The 12,099-nt window shown below is 41.4% G+C and overlaps 1 long non-coding RNA gene across 1 annotated transcript in view; it reads right to left on the reverse strand.

The window, feature by feature from the left end:
- The window catches only part of LOC127183686 (uncharacterized), a 64,167-nt gene that overhangs the window by 22,454 nt on the left and 29,614 nt on the right, over positions 1-12,099 (reverse strand). The window contains exon 3 of the long non-coding RNA XR_007830049.1: positions 11,484-11,690. This is a non-coding gene — a long non-coding RNA (uncharacterized LOC127183686). The remainder of the gene's footprint in view (positions 1-11,483; positions 11,691-12,099) is intronic.

Consider the following 12,099-nt stretch of genomic DNA (forward strand, 5'->3'; position numbering starts at 1 on the left):
AACATCATGAAAATTACAATTAAGGAATTAATGATTCTCTATAATCTGGAAAGTTAATACTGGGGTGTTTATTATTTCTTGAGTATTATCTTCTTTTAGATTCTATCAAACCGATTACAAAAAATAGTTCATTTAAGTGCTATCAGCTAATACATTTACTCTCCTGTCTGTTGAAGAGAATAACATCTTGAAAAAGGTGTAGGTGACAGCATCGTAGCTACGGAAAGAAAATCCTGAAATCCCTTAGGTCTAAAACTTTCTGTTTTTCTTTTGTTTGGTAAAATAAAACTACTCATGAAAGGCGTACTCCTGATTTTTGTGAATTTATGTTCCTGACGCAATACACAGCAAGGAGCAATAAGCAATGAATTAAATACCATCAGTGGCTGCTATTTAAATGTCTGAGTCTTTAAGCAGAAGGACTCCAACTCAAATATGTAGTCCATACAAATATCACATGGATTAATCTTGGCTCCTTAATGACACAAGACATTATTTCACAACTACAAGGGGAAAATGTCAGGGAATAGTTAGATTAGAAGGGAACTGATTGCCAGAAAACAAAGGCAATACACACATACACACACACACACACACACACACACACACACACACACACACACACACATGGATTTGAGACATAATGTACAACCTTATTTTCCCTTCCATTTCCTTTTCTACCAATTCTTTCTTCTACATTAAGAAATGCACATTTCGGGGATCCAAGATGGCGGCGAGCAGTGTGGACCGCGTTTGGAGGCTCCAGTGAACAATTCAGGGAATTGCACAGATTTCTGAGCCAGGAACACCGAGGTCCGAACATCACGGCAGCGGGAGTGCTCCACGGTTCGGAGGGACCAGGGTGCGGAGGACCTGCGTGCCCCTGCACACGGGAGGAGCGTGGTTTTTCTCTGATCGGAGCGGCAGCGGCAGAGGCGGCAGCACCAGCGGCACCAGCAGCGGCGGCTGAGGTTTGCAGCTCATAGCCTTCCGGTGGAGGCGATTGGTGTGGTGGCTGGTGGGAATTGCTGCGGGAGAGGGGACTCGGGGCAGGATTTGGGTCGCGTGGAGCCTTTGGACCCAGATTGGACTCGGCGGACAGTTCGGCCCCAGAGTCCCGGGTATTGGCCCGGCCCAGCAAACAATTCTGCCTGAGGCACTAACTCAGCGTGGCCATAGCTCCCCTGCTGTGGCGCAGGCGTAGTTGAGCACGCTGCTCCACACTAGGCACTACCTCAGCTCAGCGGCAGCTCCCCTGCGGTGACACAGTCTGGGCAGAGCACTTGGTTTCACCACAGGCGCTAACTCAGAGCAGCCGCAGTTCTCCTGCTGTGGCGCAGGCTTGGTGACGTGCTCGGTTCCATCCTAGGCACCACCTCAGCTCAGCGGCAGCTCCCCTGCGGGGACACAGTCTGGGCGGAGCACTTGTCCCACCACTGGCGCTAACTCAGAGCAGCCGCAGTTCTCCTGCTGTGGCGCAGGCTTTGGTGACGTGCGCGGTTCCATCCTAGGCACCACCTCAGCTCAGCGGCAGCTCCCCTGCGGTGACACAGTCCGGGTGGAGCACTTGTTCCACTACTGGCGCTAACTCAGAGCAGCCGCAGTTCTCCTTGCTGTGGCACAGGCTGGACAGAGCTCTCGGTTTTCCACCAGCTCTAAGACTCTGGTTGGACACAGTGTACAGTTTGAATCCAGAATTCCTGACTGAGATTGGTGGTCAGTTCGGGCCCTGAGTCAATAACTGACCACAGCACGCACTTTGGGCCAAAAGGCCCTAGTGGAGCTTGGTGCGTAGTCCCAGCCCAAAAAATTCTGGCTGGGCCCTGTGTGCATTTTGGGCCCAAAATCCCTAGCTGAGCTTGGCAGACGGTTCTGGCCCTGAGAATCTAGCTGAGTTCTGCCCGTGGTTCGGTCCCAGTGCTCCTGGCTGGACTTGGCAGGGAACACAGGAAGGCTGTGGATACCTTGGCCTGACCCAACGCTCATTCAGAGACCCAGAACAATTGCAGGATCCACAGCAGAGAGGGACTGAGGATCACTGGCTGTGAGAGACCAGAAACAACAGGGCTAACCTCCTACATCCACACCAGTGAAGCTTTGAGCTCGCAGCCTAGGGAAATCGTAAGAAAACAAGTGAATCTATCATCAGGACACCCTCCATTCAACTCTGGAAGCTACCCAACAAAAACAAAGACGGCAAGATGTCTAAAGGACAACGAAAAAGCATACGCAAAAAACCCCAAAACAACATGGCGTCTCCAGTTTCCAGCTATCCCAAAGAAAACCACCCAGAGAACTCAAATACAACGGAAATACAAGAAATGACCTCAAATCCTTAGTAATGAGGATGATAATGGAGGAAACAAATAAAATTCGTAATCAAATGCAGGAAGACGCAGACAAACAGGTGAGAGACATAAAGAAGCACATAGAGTGGAACTGGAAAAATTGCAGGAAAATGCAAACAACCAGATGAAAGAAATAGCTAAACGGTTTCAAGCTCTGAAGACCCTATAAAGAGGCAATGGAAGAAACTCAGGAATATACAAAAAATCAGATGAAAGAAATCAAAAATCAGTTCAAGATCTGAAAATGAAAATGGATTCAATGATAAACACACAGACAGAAGAAAAACGAGAACGTGAGACCTCAGAGAAGAAGGCGAGCAACACAGAGGTGAGCTTTTCTAACAGAATCCAAGAGATGGAAGAAACGAATCTCAGGCTAGAAGATACAATCACAGATATTGAATCAACCATTAAAGAAAATGCCAAATCTGGAAAACTCCTGACACAAAACATCCAAGAAATTAAGGACACCATGAAAAGAAGAAATTTGCGGATAATAGGCATTGAAGAAAGAGAAGACATCAGACTCCAGGGCCCAGAAAACTATTCTCAACAAAATCATAGAAGAAAATTTCCCCAATCTAAGAAAGAGATGCCTATAAACATACAAGAGGCCTACAGAACACCAAATAGAATTGACCAGAAAAGAAAAACTGCCCGCCACATAATAATAAAAACACAAAACATGCAGAACAAAGAAAAAATATTAAAAGCTGCAAGGAAAAGGGCCAAATAACATTTAATGGTAAACCTATCAGAATTACACCTGACCTTCTCAGCAGAGACCATAAAAGCCAGAAGGTCCTGGACAGAGATCCTGCAAACCCTAAGAGAACACAGATGCCAGGCCAGACTACTTTACCCAGCAAAATTATCAATAACCATTGATGGAGAAAACAAAATATTCCATGACAAAAACAAATTCAAACAGTACCTATCCACAAACCCAGCTTTACAGAAGGTACTAGAAGGAAAACTCCATCCCAAAGGGTCAAGCTACAACCAAAACTACCCAGGAAATAGATAACTATCCCATGGCAAAAACACAACTACACAAACGCTCGACTGGAAACAACATCAAAATTAAGACTCTTAACAGTCACTGGTCATTAATATCTCTCAACATCAATGGCCTCAATTCTCCAATAAAAAGACACAGACTAACCGAATGGGTACATAAACAAGACCCAACATTCTTCTTGCATCCAAGAAACACATCTCACCCATAATGAAAGGCATTACCTCAGGGTAAAAGGTTGGAAAAAAATATTCCAAGCAAAATGGTCACAAGAAGCAAGCATGTTGTAGCCATTTTAGTATCGAACAAAATAGACTTTCAACCAAAATTAATCAAAAGGGATGAGGAAGGACACTTCATACTTATCAAAGGTAAAGTCAACCAAGATGACATCACAATTCTGAACATCTATGCTCCCAATACAAGGGCACCCACATATGTAAAAGATCTCCTAAAAAAGCTTTAAACCACACATCGATCCCCACACAATAATAGTGGGAGACTACAACACCCACTCTCACTGAAGGATAAGTCATTGAAACAGAAACTAAGCCGAGAAATAACATCATTAACCAATGCCATGGGTCAAATGGATCTAACAGATATCTATAGAACCTTTCACCCATACAAGAAAGAATACACCTTCTTCTCTGCACCCCATGAACCTTCTCCAAAATTGATCACATCGTAGGTCACAAAGCAAGCCTCAACAGATACAAGAGGATTGAAATAATACCTTGTATCCTATCAGATCACCATGCTCTTAGGCTGCAATTCAACAACAACAGAAATAACAAAAAAGCCTACACGTTTGTGGAAACTAAACAACTCTCTGCTAAATGACACCTGGGTCAGGGAAGAAATAAAGAAAGAAATCAAGGAGTTTCTGAAATTCAATGAAAATGAAGAAACAACATACCCAAATTTGTGGGATACATTGAAAGCAGTGCTAAGAGGAAAATTCATAGCACTAAGTGCCTTTAAAAAGAAATTGGAAACATCGCACATAAGCATCTAACAACACAACTGGAAGCCCTAGAAAAAAAAGAAGCAGAAACACCCAAGAGGAGTAGACGCCTGGAAATTATCAAACTCAGGGCTGAAATTAACAAATTAGAAACTAAGAAAACAGTCCAAAGATCAACAAAACCAAAAGCTGGTTCTTTGAGAAAATCAACAAGATAGACAGACCATTAGCCAAACTAACTAAAAGGCAGAGAGACAGTATTGAAATCAACAAAATCAGAAATGAAAAGGGAGACATAACAACAGACACTGAAGAAATTCAAAGAATCATAAGATCCTACTTTGAAGGCATATACGCCACAAAATTTGAAAATCTAAGGAAATGGACGATTTTCTTGATCAAGTTCACTTGCCAAAGTTGAGTGAAGAACAGATAAACAAGTTAAATAGTCCCATTTCCCCGACAGAAATAGAAGCACTCATCGATGGTCTCCCAACCAAAAAAAGCCCAGGGCCAGATGGTTTCAGTGCAGAATTCTACCAGACCTTTAAGGGCGAGCTAATACCGATACTCTTCAAGCTACTCCAAAAGATAGAAATGGATGGAAAATACCAAATTCATTCTATGAGGCCCATAGTCTCATTGATACCTAAACCTCACAAAGACTCAACAAAGAAAGAGAATTTCAGACCAATTCTCTTATGAACATAGATGCAAAAAATACTAAATAAAATACTTGCAAAACGAATACAGGAGCACATCAAAGATATCATTCATCATGACCAAGTAGGCTTCATTCCAGGCATGCAGAGGATGGTTTAATATACGGAAATCCATCAATGTAATCCATCATATAAACAAACTGAAAATAAAAAACCACATGATTATCTCCTTGGATGCAGAGAAAGCATTTGATAAAATTCACACCCATTCATGTTTAAAGTTTTAGAGAGATCGGGGATACAAGGCACTTTCCTCAACATAATAAAGGCTATATACAGCAAGCCAATAGCCAAAATCAAAGTAAATGGTGAGATACTCAAGGAAATCCTCTCAAATCGGGAACAAGCAAGGCTGCCCACTCTCTCCATATCTCTTCAATATAGTACTCGAAGTTCTAGCCAGAGCAATAAGACAACAAAGGAGATCAAGGGATCCAAATGGGAAAGGAGGAAGTCAAATTATCCCTCTTTGCAGATGATATGATAGTGTACATAAGTGCCCCTCAAAACTCCACCAGAGAACTCCTAAAGCTGATAAACACCTTCAGCAAATTGGCTGGATACAAAATTAACTCAAAAAAGTCTGTAGCCTTCCTATACACAAATGAAAGCTTGCAGAGGAAGAAATTAGGAAAACCACACCCTTCACATTAGCCACAAGCAATATAAAATATCTAGGAGTTACCCTAACTAAGCAAGTGAAGGACTTGTATGAAAAAAATTTCAAAACTCTGAAGAAAGAGATTGAAGATGACCTGAGAAGATGGCGTGATCTTCCTTGCTCATGGATCGGGAGAATTAACATAGTAAAAATGGCCATCCTACCAAAAGCAATCTATAGATTCAATGCAATCCCTATCAAAATAACTACCACAATTTTTTAAAGACATTGAAAGTTCAATCTGAACTTCATATGGAAAAACAAAAAACCCAGAATAGCTAAAAACAATCTTGTACAATAAAAGATGCTCCGGAGGAATCTCCATACCTGATCTCAAACTGTACTATAAAGCAATAGTACTTAAAACAGCATGGTACTGGCACAGCAACAGGCTGGTTGATCAGTGGAATCGAATCGAAGACCCAGATATGAATCCACACACATATGTCACTTGATTTTTGGACAAAGAAGCCAAATCCATTCAATGGAAAAAGGAAGCTCTTCAACAAATGGTGCTGGTCTACTGGAGGTCTATGTGTAAAAAAATGAAACTGGACCCCATATTTGTCACCTTGCACAAAACTCAAATCCAAGTGATTAAAGGACTCAACATAAAACCAGAGACACTAACTCACTTAGAAGAAAAAGTGGGAAAGAGCCTGGAACATATTGGCACAGGAGAACAACTTCCTGAACAGAACACCAACGGCCCAGGCCTTAATGTCAACCATAATAAATGGGACCTCATGAGGCTGAGAAGCTTCTGTAAGGCAGGAGACACTGTCAAGAGAACAAAGCGACAGCCTACAGACTGGAAAAAATCTTCACCAACCCTACATCTGACAAAGGTCTAATATCCAAAATATATAAAGAACTCAAGAAATTAAACACCACCAAACCGAATAACCCAATTGAGAAATGGGGCTTGGAACTAAACAGAGAATTCTCAACAGAGGAGTATTCAAATGGCTGAGAAAACACTTAAAGAAATGCTCAACCTCCTTAGTCATCAGGGAAATGCAATCAAAACAACTCTGAGATTCCATCTTACACCCATCAGAATGGCTAAGATCAAAAATTCAAGCGACACCACATGCTGGCGAGGATGTTGGGGAGAGAGGAACACTCCTCATTGCTGGTGGGAATGCAACTAGTACAGCCACTTTGGAAATCTATCTGGTGCTATCTCAGAAAAATGGGAATAGGGCTTCCTCAAGACCCAGCTATTCCACTCCTTGGAATATACCCAGAAGATGCTCCAGCACACAAACAAGAAAATTTGCTCAACCATGTTCATAGCAGCCTTATTCATAATAGCCAGAACATGGAAACAGCCTAAGTGTCCCTCAGTAGAAGAGTGGATAAAGAAACTGTGGTACATATACACTATGGAATACTACTCAGCTATTAGAAACAAGGAATTCCCGAATTTGTGGATAATGGATTGAGCTAGAAATGATCATAATGAGTGAGTTAACCCAGAAGCAGAAAGAATCAAATGGTATATACTCACTTATATCTTGCATACTAGCCCAAGGGGCATGTCCCACGAAAGCCTTCACTTACCAGGAAACTGGGACAGAGGGGAAGGCATCCTATTGGGACTCTAAATGAGAGACGCATGGGAGAACAGCAAAATAAAAGGATCCAGAGGGTCCCTAGAAATCTACAAGTAGAACAATATGATAGGCAGATTTGGGCCCAGGGGTCCCGCTCAAACTAAGCACCAGCCAAGGACAATACAGGAGGTAAACTTTAAACCCCTTCCCAGATCTAGCCAATGGTCAGAATATTCTCCACAGTTGAGTGGAGAGTGTGATACGACTTTCTCACATACTCTGGTGCCTCACATTTTGACCATGTCCCCTGGAGGGGGAGGACCTGGTGGCACTCAGAGGAAGGACAGCAAGTAGCCAAGAAGAGACTGATACCCTATGAGAATATATAGGGGGACGTAATCCCCCTTCAGGAACAGTCATAGGGGAGGGAATAATGGGAAAATGGGGGGGGGGGAGGAATGGGAGGATACAAGGGATGGGATATAACATTGAGATTGTAACAAGAATAAAATTAATAAAAAAAAAAAAAAAAAATAAAAAATAAAAAAAAAAAAAAAAAAAAAAAAAAAAAAAAAAAAAAAAAAAAAAAAAAGAAATGCACATTTCACCATCTCAGCTCTGATTTTCTTACACGAGAAAAGACTCCTGGTTATTAGTGCTAGTACAGTGGAAGCCAGTGTCATTACATTGGCCCCTTAGCATTTTATGCTCACAGAATGCTGTTATGCTTGCAACAGTGTCTCACATAAATCTACATTGGTTCATTCTCATAAGAAGTCAAAGGAGAATATTGCATTTATGTCTGAAGAGTGAATAGTGTGTATTGGGGGTAGATCTTAAATAACAGAGGGTTTTTTAAAAATAAGAATTCCTTTAGTAAGCAAACAAGCATTAGCATAGAAAGAATAAAAGTTGAAACCTTTGACAGTTCAGTGTGCCAAAGCTAAGGCAGATATTCTGCATCTTATCAGAGAGTAAAGGACAACACATTTGTCTATAATTTATGGTCAGTCTTTGTCCTCATGATTAAAAATAGGAAATTATCCTCACAGCAAACAGACTCTAGTTAAACATATTGTTAATCTATGCCTTGAGGCTCTATAAGTCTCTGGAAGCAGGAGACCAGGGTCATTCTGCCAGTTGATTTGTCTCAGTTTCTTCTGTGACTTCCTTCCCAGGCCTACTGTGGACGCCTGTCTTTGAGAAGAAGGATGTTAAGTGCACACATGAAAAGCATGTGCAAATATAAATGATAACACCTCGGGCTTCTTAATTTTATACTATAATGCCTTGGATTTTTTCTACCTTTACACATTCAGAGTGGATTCTTTGATGAAAAGAGAGAGAAATGAATTGTATACTGGATGAAGGAAACCTTCATTACCATTTTAATAGTTCACAGACACATAAAAGGGGGATACATTCACTGTTTGGAAGGACCCAACACTAAAGAGATCCACTGACTTAGTAATAAGAAAATGTGGTCTGGGGAAGCAAAATAGTTTTTGAAGCACTGTGGATATGCAAACTTTTTCACAAAGGCTTCCAGAAAACTTACCAAAGGGAAATGAAACAAAATCATTTCATGGAATTCCAAAGAGATGGTGTTTACCTTGCCTGTAATGCTTTTCGACCCAGCAAAAATACTGACTACAGCCATAGTCTATAGGAGACCACGGGCACAAAATTCCAGGCATCAAAACTCAACTTTCAGGACTGCTTAATCAGAAGTTGCGGTTTAAGGCATAAGCTTTAAAGAACCACTGTTTGTGCAGGGTTCATTGCTGCTTTGGGCTTAGGGCCGAGATCTGGCTCTATGGAGAGCATTTGTTTTCAGCTGGATAGAGCTGGCCTTCATGCTTCATGCCTTGGGTGTGATAGAAGCTTTTAGGTTATGCAGCAGAGAGCTAGTACTTGGGACCTTCCCTCCGTGGCTCCCTCATTATGTATTCATTATTTCTAGATTTTTCTGCTTGAGCAATGCTCTTGCCAGGGCTCTGGCACTTTCCAGGCAGCATATCATTGAGATATGCAAAAAAAAAAGAAAATTAAAATACAAGGGTTTTATTGTTATTATTATTTTAACGACTCAGGGCCTGCTTGATGTTTGCATTTAAATTAGACAGACTAATTCAGATGCAGCTTTTAATTTCAGAAAGGTTAATCACCCTACCAAAGGTCAGTCAAACTTTAATCTTCAGTAAAATTGCTATGGGCCCAATCACCTGCAGGACATTTATTATGCTCCCATATCCATGGGAAAGAACACATTTTACTCACTATGTCTCACTAATCTAATCGTCCCTTAACATTACCATATTCAATGAAAACATATTAAATCCTCTTGGAACTCTGACCAAAGTTCTTTTCTACATATTAAGAGAAAAATCTTATTTTTTTTTTTAAACAACCACAAAACAAGGCTATCAGCTGAGAATGACCTCTCTACCCCTTTCTAAGCTTTTAGATCCATTTGCCACTCCTTAGAGCTCTTGTTACTCTGTCAAATCTCAAGTACACACAGTGGTGTTTCCATTAAAACAGCACACACGTAAAACAGTGTGGTCATGGGGACTTAATTTTCCACATTTTCTCGGACTGTGCTAATCATCTGTTAGGTTCTGCTGATGAAGTTTTTTAGGAAGCAGCACTATGGACTCGGAGGAAGTACGTGTGAACCATATTTGAAGACGAACAGAATTCTTAAATTCACTAGCTCAGTACCTAACTGTGTGTTGAAACATATAGCGAGTGGCTTGTCTGTTGTGTGGCAAATCCAAGGGAAAAGGATTCGTATTTAAAGAATAAAAGGATCTCTGCTATGATACATTATACTATGAAAACAATCCTCAGAATATAACAAAACAGTCAAAATCTTCACTTTTAGCTTTTCGGATCAGATTCATTAAGCTTTAGTGAAGACTTGAGAAAGCGTAAGTCAACTCATATCACAATTTTGATAAACAGTGCTTAAAGTTATCTGCACACTTAAATATCTCAAAACTCATAATTCTATGGGGTGATTCATTTCGTATTCTGGTAATGTAATATTTGATTATCACAGTTTCAAACCTGTGTATTGAGAGCATAATGCCTTTTAAGGTTAGGGATCAAATCATGAGAAAGTTGAAATGGGCACGTTTAAAACACATACATACGCTGCGTATCCGTTTTTAAAAAGTGTCGTATGGTTTACAAATTGCTATTCAGACAAAAGACAACAGCGATAGGCAAAAGCCAAAGTACTGGTTCTCATCATGATAAAATGGCCTGGATTAAGGGAAAGTAAAAAAGCCTTAATGTACACCCCCCCCCCCACTCTATTGCATAGCAGTCACCGGGACGTTACGTTGGTGGTGTGACACGGCATAAATAACTCAAACTTGCCGTTTGCATAGCCTTGAGACCCTTCCCCCCTCCGTCTTTTGTACTCAGACAACGCGCGCAGGCACATCCACACAGGCACATGGCTCTCTTCATCAATACTCACACTCATTAATTAACAATATGTGAAGGCTATAGTTCGAGAAACACCCCAGAGCTTGAATACTCAATCAAGCCAAGAAAAATCACAGTGGGGAAAAAAAAAATTGCAGGTAGGACAATCAAGGATTTGACTGACGGTGGAGAGTTAGCCCAATGTGTCGGGGGGACTGTTCCGAGAGTGGGGGGTGGGGGGGGGCGGGCACCACTCACTTCATGTGTGCTGTGTGAAGCACAAAGCCCACCTCTCTCCTTCATCAAACTAGGATAGACTCCCCACGCTCTGTGGCAGCGCTTGCCCTTCTGTCCCTTTTCTAACTGGGTTGACACATAAAAGAAGGTAAAAGCAATGGCTTTTATATGGCTAAGCAAAATCCTACAGTGTTCCACAGTGTAAATATTTGATTGATAATTGTTACAAACTAGTTACATTGAAAATGATAAAAAAATTTTTTTTAGCTAGATAGCAAAGGCAAAATATCACTCTATAACCCATCCTCGGTATCAAAAGCTAATTAATTATAGGTTTGAATTTTCAGATTTTTGAAATATAAAATCCTAAAGCTTTTAGAGAACGTCATATAAATGATCAAAAAAAAAAACCACACCCCATATGGATCTTTTAATAAATCATTTCAGCCATGAAACAGGAAGAGGCCCACTGACCTACCATATAAAAATCTTAATAAGACAGCCCTGGATATAGAAATATAAAGGAAACATACCTTTGGCTGAACAAGTTCACAATTCCTCATCTCAGCTATAGAGCCTTGCCGTTCCACCTGGAGCAGAAGTCCAACTCCGAGTCCCTTGTGATCTTGGTGACAATGCCATCATACCGCTGGTAAATTTTTCGATTAAACTTTGCAGATGTGGTAGCAACTTTGTTAATTACGATATTAGCCGGCTGGCAGGGACAATCAGTCACCCCGCTGTAAGGAAGCCAGACAAAGAGACATCTAATCATTGCAACCAGGGCAGATAAATTTTGTTCCCTTCTCACAGTCTGTATCCCTGCTGACCCTTCCCTCAGCTGCCGGCTGTCAAATTTAGATTCAGCGAGCTCCCAAGCTCCCCTTTATCCCTGCCTCAGATCTGAGACTCCCTGGTTATCAGGGAGACACGCGTCACTAGCCGTCTCAGCGCAGGAAAGCAATCAGGTGAACACGACTTATTATCTTGCATTGCTTTCCGAGGACTGACAAGATTGATTTGAGACCAAGAACATGTTCGGATCTCGGACATGTAGTTCCGAGGGTTTTGAGTTCAGACAACAAGCTGGGTGCAAAGTTATAATAGAAGGAGGGACCCTCCTCAGCCCCGGTGCTAAGGCTACAGGAT

This window comes from Acomys russatus, chromosome 31 (genome assembly GCF_903995435.1).
Source record: "Acomys russatus chromosome 31, mAcoRus1.1, whole genome shotgun sequence".
In the NCBI taxonomy this organism is placed as follows: Eukaryota; Metazoa; Chordata; class Mammalia; order Rodentia; family Muridae; genus Acomys; species Acomys russatus.